Genomic DNA, 12,803 nt, shown 5'->3' with positions numbered 1-12,803 from the left:
GTGACCTCTCCGTACGGACAGCGGCCATGTTTAACGCCGCTCTGCTTGCGCGGTTTTATGATCTGGCTGTTATTGGCTCCAAAAATAGACGTTTGGTTGTGATGGATGGCGAAGCGTCGGCTTTATCGCACGTAATGGAGCTCGGTTTATTGTCAGCAGAGTGACGCGGCCAAATGGCGCTATCAGCACAACGCTAATGGTCGCCGTCGAAGCCATCACGTTCCTGCTGAAGGCAGAAAATATGGCTTGACTTTGCAAGGTGGAATTTGGTCGGCGTGTCTATTTGAACAAGACCCACAAAAAAGTCTTAAGAAGCCATGCCTAAAAACGACAAAGGCAGTCTGACGTTTTGCTTTGAAGCGGCCATTTTGTCCTGGTAGAAACCTCTAGAATGCTTTTCTGGCCCCAAAGACAGATTCACCGAGCAGCATGAAATCTGGTAGACATGTCTATCACGAGTAGACCCACAAAAAAATCTCAATAAACCATTCCCGAAAAGGCAGAAGAAGTCTGCTATTTTCTTTTGAAGCTGTAATTTTGGCTCACGGTAGCACCTTCGAAAATTTGCTCCGTGAAATTTGGTGTCAAAGTCGATGATAAGTATACCCACAAAAATGCCTTCAAGTGGCCGTGCTCGAAAAGACACAGGCAGACCTCCATTTTAGTATGAAGTGACAATTTCATCTAAGTTGCACCGTTTAAGATTTCTTCAAAAAATTCAAGCCCTGAGGCCAGTGTGAAATTTGGTAAACATGTCTATCTATCATGGATAGACCCACAAAAAAAAAAAAACATGGCTGAAAAGACACAAAAAGTCTACCGTTTTGGTTTGTGCTTGGTCACGTCATTTTTGTTTAAAGTGACTAGTTTGTCTTGGTCATATCTTTTAGGCCCTGAAGCCTCATTTGTCTCATTAGTAGGCCCACAAAAACAAAAACAAATCAAGAAGCTATGCCCGAAAAAACAGAAAAATCTGTCATTTTGGTTTTACGTGGCTATTTTGTCTTGGTCATATCTTTTAGAATTCATTTAAAAATTCAGCCTTCAAAGCCATGCAGTTTTGCTTAGCCATGTAAAATTTGGTGGGAATGTCTCTCATGTGTAGGCCCACAAAAAAAAAGTCTCCAGAAGCCATACCCGAAAAAAGAAACAGAAAGTCTACCATTTTGGTTTGAAATGTCCATTTTGTCACGACCCCCCCCCCCCCCCTTCCGGCCCCTTCAAAGAGTGCTTTTCAAAATGTTGCCCCTTTTTTTCACAATTTTTTCACTGAGCACTGTAGAATTTGATTGGCATATCAATCATGAATAGACCCACAAAAGAGTCTCAGCAATCGTTGCCCGAAAAGACACAGGAAGCCTTTTAAGTCTGAAGTTTCTTAATGAATGCATCCTGGATTGGGTTCAACTGGATTTGGGAATATTACACACACTCATATCGACATTTGATGATTTGTTGTCAATATAACGTGAGCGCGTGTCGTAGAAGAGGACGAATGATCCGAATGTTCCTGAAAAGCAGACAAGATGAGTTCCCTCCCGGACTTATGGAAGCAGAGGCCGTAAAGAAGGTAAAGAAAGTGCGCACTCTCCACCCAGAGGACAGCTTCCTCACTCCCGACGTCATTCCGCCCGCCATCCATCAGCTCAAGGTTCCCTGACGCTCTTCTCCGCCGCCGCCGCCGCCGCCGCGCAAGTGCGGCAAATTTATCATTCTCAGATAAAGCCCGAGCTGGCTGGCTTCGGCTGCGAGCTCGGGAATTTATGGCCGCAGAGGCCCCCGCGGCGACAACGGCGGACGCCGACAGCGACAACGGCGCAATCTATCGTGCCGCCGCCATCCATTCCGATCCCGCGGACGTCGTTCACGCCCGTGACAAACGACTTTTGGCCCAAAGTGTTTTCACCAGAGAGATGTCCGCCGCATTCCCTAAACTGCTCCTCTGCGGACTTTTACTGTCAACAAGCCTTCGACTGATTTGGAATTGTAGGACAGCACGACGGCGAGTGATTTTGAGTTTGAATTCAGTCCGACGTGGCGAGGCTGAATTTTGGTCACCAAAATGTTTTTCAGCATTTTTGTTGTTGTTGCCACTTTCAAGGGCTCCTATTGATTTGGAATTGTTTTCCAGCAAGATGTCAATCGATTGTGAATTGCAGGCTCCTCGTGGCTGATGTCCATTTTGATTCACATAGGTGAATATTTGACCTTTACGAGACGCCCAAAAAGTCTTTGCAATTTACAGGCCAGGGAGTCTCCTAAAGTTCTCCCATTGATTTATCTCATTCCTAGACGGGCCGTGTGCCCCGGGGACGATGATGGAGGGATGCATGCGGAGGACAAGAAAGAGAAAGAGGAGAAGCAGCCGGAGGTCAGCGACAGACGGCTTTGCCTCAGGTTGTCGGCTAATGAGCGGTAAATGATGACCCTCGACCCCAAAAGTGATGAATTTAATTGGACGAAATGAACGCGTCGTTAGCGCGCTAAGTGCTTGTGATTGGGTCATAAAAAGGAAACGGTACGATTCGGGAAGCGCCGCTCATTGGGTTTTCCAACCATACGGTTTGATTTTCACATTTTACAAGACAAACCTGAATTTATGACGGAAATTTTTTGTATGACAATTCAAATGTCATTTTACAAGGAAAATATTTATAATTTTACAAGAACTACATTTTAATATTATGACAATACAGTTGTAATTTTACCCAAATAAATGTAATTTTATTACATAAAAAAAAAAAATTGGGGGGCAAACATGTAATCCCAATTTCCCAAAAAAAGTTGTACTTTATTAAAAAAAAAAAAAAAAAGTCATTTGGTGGGAATATAGTTCGACATAATACTTATATATACGGTAACAGATTTGAAATAGATAAATTCATAAATTTACATAAAAGTGTACTCCCCCATTATTCTACCCAATTTTACCTACAAATAAAATTAAACACAGAAAATAAATCTAAATTTAACAAAAACAAATTATTTTACGAGAATAAAGTCTTAATTTTACAATAAGAAAGCTGTATGCTACATTTTCGTAAAAAAAAAAGAAAAAAGTGTCACATATAAAAAATAAAAAACCTAATCACTAATCCCGCTTCCTGTGCCAACACTTGAGTGAAGTACATGAAGACGGTGTGAGTTTGGGTGTTCCTGATGATTGTTGGGCTCGTCACAGAGAGGCGTCCGTAAATTGTGTGGCAGCTGCGGATCTTTATCATCCAGATGCTCTTGAACGCCCCTCCTTCAATACGACGCCGTCCGTCTAATAGAGCCGCCGAGCTATTACCTGCGCCGCCGCGCTATCGATCCTCTGCGGTGCCATAAAACACACGAGAAGGAAAGAAAGAAAAAAAAGACTCACACAGGCTTTGCCGATTTTTATCCTCTTTCAGCTCTTTCAAAACGTTGTCTTGGCAATAAAACAATTGGACGGGACTCCGGGACAAGCGGCTCAATTCGCCGAATGATGTGGAGGGAACGCGGAGGTGACCTTCAGACAATTTGGTTCGTCATTTGTCACCGGTATCGTTGGGTTCAAGTCGGTGGATTGTGGTACGGTTGGCTTTGCCATGGCGCAGTTCAGTGCGGTTTGTTTTCTTGAGGTATGAATACGGTTGAGTTTGCCTTTTCAAGGTCCAGTTCGCCAAAGCACGGTTGAGCTAGCTGTGATTCCGTTTGGTTCATTGTGATGCGATTTGGCTCATCTTGGTACGCTTCAGTTTGTCCTGGTACGATTCGGTTCATTCGGTTTAACTCAGTTTGTTGTCGTATGGTAAACTGTTTCGGTTCGTCCTGATTCAGTTTGGTTCAATGTGGTCTCTCTGTTGATTTGATTGGTTCATCGTAATACGTTCAGTTTTACTTTGTTGCATTTCTACTTCCTGCTTTTGTGTCCCATTCCCGTCGATTTGCCTAACTGCCGTGTTTTTTTTTTTTTTTTGTCGTGGACAAAACCATTTCGAGCTCAAGTGATTGGACGGCAGGATCTCAGCGTAAGCGAGGACAAACGCGGACCCTGGGACCAACGATGACATTCAGCCGTGTTGCTCTCCAGCATACGCTCGCCCCCCAAGCGTGCGTGAAGACGCACGTGCATCATTCATGAAGCAGCCTCCCGCTCACAATGGCACAATTACAACACATTATTGTCACAATCTGCCACCTTGTGTCTCTCGCCCCTCTGATGGGTCGCACGCCTGCGTTTGCTCTGCAAATGCACGCAGCTTGAAATGCGCATGCTGACGATTAAACGGATTTTTACTCGTATTTAGTTACAACCTCAGCGCTGCTGTGCTAAAAAAAATTCCATCTAGGACTAAGTTGTGAGAAGGAAGAGGAAGTAAAATAATAAATAAAATAATGATAATAATAATACTCAACCAGACCGTACTTTTTGTGGCAACGGGACCTTATGAAGACTAGACGGTACCAATATTGAGTCTAGGTCTATTAACTTTGAATGAGTTAATAGACTTATAAAGACGTATAAATAATCTTTTGTTTTTTTTATGCTAGCGCATACAGAAGAAGGCTTTGATGCAGCTTCAGACCTGAAGAGGTCGCTGAAAGTATTGGTAGTTATTACAAAAGAGGGCCAGTAGGTGGCATCAGAATATAAGAGATCAGCCAGGCCCATCTTGCAACAAGCTCTTTTTCAACAGTTTTGTGAAAATGATTAGTCTAATGCTAATTGCTGCAAAACGGAAACAGATACAAACATATTTGTTTCCTGATAAAAGCGGAGACTCTCATCTTTCTTTTGGTAGGTTCCATGTTTTTATAGCAATAGAACACAATATTCTGTGGGCCTTGCAAAATCAGTCAAAATCCAGTAGAAGAGCCGGGAGCGAAGGGGGTTGCTTCAGGGAAAATGGCTGCTGGGAGTGAATGAGTTAATATTAGATTTTTATTCATGGGAGTGTACATTTTGGAACCTTTTTATGAACAACAAACTTTCACGGTATCCAATTAAATGTTTCTTAAAAACATTATCGGTTTTAGATCTACTGATTTTCATGAAATGGAGTGCTTCAGCGGAATCGTTTTTTTTTCTCTTTTTTTTCTTTTTGTCGAGTGGAGGTTTCATGGCTGCTTCTCTGCGCGCTCGTGGTGGAGATGAGCGGCTGCTGCGTTGTGCGAGTTCATTGTATAAATTATGGAGCCGAGTTATTGTCTTTGAACAGGCTCTCGTACCCCTGAGGGAAGCGCTACGCTACACCAGGAACGAAAGGAAATGGGACTGTTGCAAATTATACCGTGTAAACTTGGTCGTTGAAATGTGATTAAAGGGGAGCGGAATTCCCGTCGGGAGCCAACGGGATGTTACACAATTCAAGAGGGCGCTTAACATGGTTGAGTGGACAGAGACGACATTCGTGCTCGCAGCAGTCCAAATGGAAGTTTTTTGTAGGGCTGCAATAAACGATTATTTCAGTAATCGATCCATCTGTTGATTATCTTTCCAATTCATCGATGAATCGGATAACAACAAAAGTTTGAATTTCCATCTCTTTTCAAAACCAGGACATTATTTTAAATAATGTAAACATATTAATTGTGATTCAGTAACTGGTTTGGTCTCTGATGTGAGGAAAATAGACAAGTAAAAGTAATTGTTTTATGGAGGACTGTAGAAATCAGAGAATTTTAAATAGAAAAGATATTTAAACTATTTATCCATTATCAAAAATAATTATTGACTAATTTGGTAATCGATTAGTTGTTGATTGATCGATTAATCCTTGCAACCTCTTATTATTTGTTCATATAAAGCTGACCAATATGCTAACAGAGTCTTGTCAAGCTGAAGGAAACAGGAAGCAGAAACCTGCTCAAATTAAACAGGCAACCGTGTTGAACTTAAAGTTAAAATGATGCTTACCACCAGACAGAAATATTACAAATCAATGACCTGCCCGAGAGTCTTATTAATGGAACCGAAACAGGAATTGCCGCAATTAAATCAGAAAACAATGCTAAGAATCGCTTGAAATTCTTGTGCTCACAATGGTCACAAGAAGTCAAAGTTATTTGTTCACAAAAATCTGCTTGATGACATCAGGTAAGTCCCATCAATGGAACAAAACAGGAAGTAGCAACCCACCGCAATAAACAAACGCTAAATATAGCTGAGAAGTGCAAACATTTGTGCGTTTCTTATTGGCTGAGTCGTGTCAAACCCACGACAATGCAACAGAAACAGGAAGTTGAAACCTACCACAATAAAAGCAGTAGCACCAGCACACTAGTCAAAGACCCAAACGATAGTGAAAAAACAACTTGGCCCACAAGAATAACCTTGTGTGGTGAGCCACATGCTGCTTCATGATGACACAAGTGCGTTTGTGAGCCCCACGGAAGCAAGCGGTCCACTCGACGTTGCGTTGGCGTGTACTCGCGACATTAGCGCGCCGCCGTCGTCATGGCGCCGTCGCTGGCGAACGGCGACGTCTTGCCTGACTTGCGCTTTCCATCCATTTGATTGGTCTCAGCCTGTTTGTCATCAGTCGGCCGTCGTTCCCGCCGCGAGATCCGATCGCACCGCGTGCGACGAGGCGCTCTAAAATGAGCTCAGTTGGAGCCACATGCACGTACTGTAAATTACGCTTCTACATTACTACACTATGGCACTACTGCATGACTGACTCCTTTTGCACGACTGCACTTTTGCATTATTGAACAACTACATCACACAACTACCACACGACTACACTGCACGACTACATGAAAATAAAGGACAATTGTGATCCTATTTGAAGTCATTTGTCTTCCTTAAACTCTCGATTGGTGTCAAAGTTGTTGAAGTAGTCGCATTCAAAAACCTAAAGTAGGCCGCGCGCGTGATGTAGTTGTTCGCCTCTGAGTGCAAATGAAAAAAAAGCCGACGGCAGACATTTGACAGCACAATTTGGAAGAACATCACACATGTTGACAGTGCGGCGGCGGTGGCGGGCGTCCAAATGAGTGCGCGCAGTCACGGAGTGTTCGTATAAGCTGCCGGGTGTCGTTCACCGCAAATACTACATTGTCGCTTTTTTATTACTGTTCGTGTGTGAATGATGACTCGAATTCTTTGAAGGAAAATACTACGCTGTTACATTTATGACATGAATGGCTGCACTGCTATGTTACCATACTATATCATTACTCGTAACAGATAACACTGTACTAATACATTACAACACCACTACATTAAACAGCACGGCACTACGGCCCAACATGACATTACTTCATTACGACACAGTTGCACTATATTAATCAGCACTATTACATTACAACGCTACTACACTATATTACAATGCTATGACAATACTACGCTACAGCAACACTACACTATCTGCTACACTATTATACCGTACTGTACTACATAACTACACCACTGTATACTATACTATTGCACTAGTACTACATTAGTACACTCTACACTAGAGTACTACACTAGTACATTGCACCACTATACTAAAGTGCGACACAGATAAATAAACTCGATTACTCCACAAGTACACAGCTCCGCTACACTAGTTAGTTAGTTAGTAAATCCATTACTACACAACTATGTAACTCCAGTACTGTATCACTACACGACGGCATTGCGACGCTACACTCGAAGGCGACCTTAATACGTTGCTCAACGACACTAGATGACTTTTGCGCCACTCGAGCACATGACGACACCAGTGAGTCGCTCCACGGCAGCAGATAACTGCGCTCGTGTGCGGCGCCGCGACGGGGGGCCCGAGCGTCATCTAATGAGGTTCCAGTCGATATACGGTGCAAGCCGCGCACTCCGTTGGGTCCTTCCCGAGACGGAGGGAAGGAAAAGGAGGGGAGGAAAAGCGGCGCTCTGGCTCCTTCCCTTTTCTCCTGGCGGCGTCTAATTGCCTGCGGCGAACACACGCTAAGACGGAAGACGCCGCAAAAGGATGGAATTTGGTTGTCTTGTTTTCCCCCCAGATGGAGTTGTTGCCATCAAGTGGTGGATTCTAACGGGGGGGGGCGTCAGGAACTCAACACAACAAATGGACTCGCAAGACTCAACTCAATGCGTCTCCAAGGTTTTTTGTCCTGAGGGCCGCAATGAGCAAATGCCACTCTCGCAATCTCCTCAGGGGGGCGCCACCAATCACGTTCGACACTCATTCATTACAGCACTGTACTGCACTACTTAACTCATTTGCTCCCAAAAACATATAAATATACGTTTTATTTTAAATATTACCATGCTCCCAAAGACAGATTTATACGTTTTTTATGTTTGTTTGTTTTTATGCTAGAGCAGCCTTGATGCAGCCTCTGAACTGAAGAGAATGCTTGAAGCAATGGTAGTTATTACAAAAGCGGCCAGCAGGTGGCAGCAGAGTATAAGAGATCAACCAAGGCCATGTTGCAAAAAGCTCTTTTCTCCACCGTTTTAAACGGATTTGTGAATAATCATGAAACTTAGCTATATTCTAATGCTAATTGCCGCAAAACGGAAACAGATAGAAACATACTTTTTCTTTCCTGATGAAAGAAGAGACTCGAATCTTTCTTTTGGTAGGTTCCATGTTTTTATAGCAATAAAACACAATATTCTGTGGGCCTTGCAAAAGCAGTCAAAATCCAGTAAAACAGCCGGGAGCAAAGGGGGTTGCTTCCATGAAAATGAATGAGTTAATTAATTACAATACGACTGCTGCAATAAACTACTACATTACTATAATACTGCAATACTGTAACACTATTCTACTTATGTACTGTAGTATTGCATAACAATATGACAGTATTACTACATCCCGACACCATTGCATTGCTATGTCACTGCAGTACTGCACTATTCCACTAATGCAGTACTACATTTTTACATCACTGCACACACACACACACACAAAAACATGGCTACACTACACAAATATTCACTACATTACAGTACTATTAAACTATTACATAGTAATAATATAGTAATACACTACAGCACTACTATGTTACCTCTGTATTTCACTACTATGCCCCCTGTAGGCCAAGACTACAACACCATCAAAACACCGCACTACCACATGGCTAGACTATTTCATTAGTACACTACCGTACTACTGCACCACTATATTACACATTTCAGGAATCACTTGCGCTCTGTAGCATTTACCGCTACGATACTTTAGCACTACGACACGAGCAAACGGCTTCCTTCCTAATTGAAGTCAATGCGTGCCGAGGACCTGATGGGCGACCCTCTGGTCTCACGTTAAATCTAATAACCCCCCCCTCCCCTGGCGAAGGGGGCCACCTTTCACCTCGCAACACATGCGCCGCCCACGCAGCTCGTTAGCGCCACTCGGCACTAACCGCTAACCGTAGCCTAGCGGGAGAGTGTTTGCTTTTCCCAAACGGTCTAATTGTTTGTTTTGCTCCATCATTAATTTCCAACCCATTTACATCCATTTGATATCCTCCTTCCCAGACTTGTTTTCCCCACAATGGGAATGACTTCATCTGCAGCATCCATCCATCCATCCATCCATCATCCTCCATCCATCCATCCATCCTCCATCCATCCATCCATCCATCCTCCATCCATCCATCCTCCATCCATCCATCCATCCTCCATCCATCCTCCATCCATCCATCCATCCATCCATCCTCCATCATCCTCCATCCATCCATCCTCCATCATCCTCCATCCATCCATCCATCCTCCATCCATCCATCCTCCATCCATCCATCCTCCATCATCCTCCATCCATCCATCCTCCCATCCATCCATCCTCCATCCATCCATCCATCCTCCATCCATCCATCCATCCTCCATCCATCCATCCATCCTCCATCCATCCATCCATCCATCCATCCATCCATCCAGAATTTGTTCTTAGACATAACTGCAGATCCAGAATTGCTTCTTGGACTCCGCTTTGAACCATAATTCCTTCTGCTAGTCATTTATTATTCCAGAATTCCTTCTGTGAATCCCTTTAGATCCATAATCCCTTTTTAGAGGTACTGACAGAGCCAGAAAATCATTCTTAGAGTCATTTATGCAACGAGTATTTCTTAATGGTGGACACTCAGTGTCAGAAATCTGTCTTAGTCTTTTTTTTTTTCTTTTTTAAAGAGCTCAGTATTGTTCATTCGGAAATGTCATCATCATTGCTCTTTATTTTTTTTGTGTGTGGGTGAGTATGTGTATGTGCGTGCGTGCGTGCGTGCGTGTATTTGTTAGCTCACCAAAAACCTATTAGAAAAAATCTCATACCGTTCACCTAAACCGAACACCGCCGTCAGGAGACCCGACCCGTCTTAGTCTTTTCTAGATGCACAACAATTTCCTATAGTCTCGCATGGACCCCCAAACGTCCGGTTTTCAGGATCTCATAGAGCTAGAATTTCTTCTTGCAGACCCTTCGAGTAATTCCTTCATCGAGTTGCTTCCAGATCCAAAATTCCTTCTTGCAGGCAATTATACTTTATGTCCAGAAATAAATCACAAAATAAAATAAATAAATCACAAATTCTCTTTTTGTAGATTTTCTTTTGATTCACTTACAGATTAAGAATTTACAAATCCAGAATTCCTTCTTGACATTCATTTGCGCTGCAAGCTGCACCAATGCACGAGCGAAGCTTTTGATTATTTGCATTGCACAAGGCGACACAAAAGAGCATTTGGATGGGTCAAAGGTCACCATGAAACAAGTATTTGTAGTTCGCAAGCGCTCCGGGGGCGACCTTGCTTAACAAAGAGCAGTTAGCGTTTCGCTGGGAGCGTCCTCGCGCAGCCTCGATGGCGCCTTTCATCGCGGCGGTAAGCCGCGGCAGCGACGTGACATAATAACATGCTAATCAAGTCTCCACGCGTATCCCGCGCGCTCGCTAAAGCTGCGCTCTTCAGCAGCCCCGCGCGTGGGTCTGTTTTGATATTCCGCACTAATGACGACCCCCTTGAAGGTGCTCGCGCGTGAATGTGTGTGTGTGTTTGAGTGTGTGTGTGTGTGTGTGTGTTTGAGTGTGTGTGATGTTCTTGCTCCACTTTTTCATCAAGCGAAGCTTAGCATCACTACAATATTTACATTCTCGCAGCGCTTATCAATGTTTTACACACGAGCCGCTGCAGTAGAGAACATTCCGGCGCTATCCATGAGGGCGACCACCTGACATGGACGTCAGCACTCACGAACACAACAGCGCAAATTTCGCATCTTGCTGCTGGCATTCTTCTTGGGTGGGCGGAGTCATCGCCATCAGCTCAGTATTTAGGTGGACGCCGTCGGGTTATTACGTTGATGTTCCGAGTTCCGACTGTCCCAGTAAAAACTTTTTGTCTCGTCGTTTTGCCTTTTTACAGCCGTTGAGTTGAACTTGGGTTTTCTCTTGTACTCTTTTTCCAGACTGTTGTTATCGCCTGTGGTGCTCCTTTTTGGTTCCGTTCTTGTTGTACTTTTGCATCGCATGTCCTCACGTAACTTATCGTGCTCTTTTTTGTCATTCATTTTGTTTTGCTTCCACTTACCTGCTCGGCTCTCAGTCTGCTCGGCGGTCCACTTCGCACTTGCAACACTTCTGAATTTGACACCACTTTACAACGTGGACACTTTAAAAAAAAAAAAAAACTCTATGAATTCTTTATAAGTAGGTTTGCCTTTGCTGCAGTGGTACGATACAGAGAAGGAATTCTGGATCGACAGTAATGGGGAACTTCCAAATTTGGGAACGATCAATGACTTCAAAAAGGACGAGAACGATTTCTGCCGATTCCAGAGGTCAACAAAAGTCAATTCTGAATCTGTGAGTGGCTTTCATAAAGGAATTCTGGCGCTCTAAGTGAATACAAGAAAGACTTTTGGATCAATAAGTGACTGGAAAGAAGCAATTCCGGATATTTAAGGATCTACAAGGCGGAACTCTGGATCTATTAGTGTGAACCAGAAGGAGTTTTGTATCTGTAAGTAGTCTAAGAAGGAATTGTGCATTGGCAAGTGAACACAAGAAAGATTTGAGGATTTTTTTTAGGTGTCTGGAAGAAGGAATTGTGGCTCTCTGAGGATCGACAAGGAGGAATTTTGGATCGACAAGAGTCCACAAGAGGAAATCTGGAGCTACCAATAACACTAAAAAGTGCTTTGAATTAGGAAATCTGGATCTATTTGTGTGTACAAGAAAGAATTCTAGATTGATAAGTGAATAAATACAAGAAATATTTTTGCATCAATAAGAGTCTGGAAGAAGCAATTCTCAATCTATAACTGTCAACCACAAGGAAATCGGAATCAGTAAAAGTCTGGAAAAAATCATTCTCGCTCTATGACCATCTACATGAAGGAATTCTAGAGCAGTAAGTGACCAAAAACACATTCTAGATCTATAAGTGCTTATTAGAAGGAATTTTTTTCAGCGTCTCTAAGACGAAATCCCAAATCTGTAAATCTCTCCGGGAAGAAATTCTGCCTCTTGAGTGCAGCGAGGCCTTGATGCCGAGTTGCTGGCTGCAGATGAATGAGAATGCGGCCATTGTCGCTTCTCCTGTTGTCAACGTCCTCATTAGGGCTCTACGGAAGATGCTGACGAGCATGCTGAGCTCTGCACCACCTAATTCTGCCGGAAAATATTTCAGTCCGGCCCAGTGGTTCAAATTTGTTTTTCGACTTTTAGAACAGTTAAGAGGGTTTCAAAGGGAAGTCAAGCAAGCAAACTTCAGAGGCAAACATGTTTAATGATGAAGCCGAGGTATCAAACAGGGACCTGAGGCATTGATCTAACCCCCCCACCTCTCTTCTCTCATTGTTGTACGGCGGCCATGTCGAGCACACGACTAAGCGGACCTG

The sequence above is a fragment of the Leptonotus elevatus genome, chromosome 14 (assembly GCF_054856555.1).
Source record: "Leptonotus elevatus isolate MCC_2025b chromosome 14, RoL_Lele_1.0, whole genome shotgun sequence".
NCBI lineage: Eukaryota > Metazoa > Chordata > Actinopteri > Syngnathiformes > Syngnathidae > Leptonotus > Leptonotus elevatus.
Note: the sequence above shows the minus strand (reverse complement) of the source record.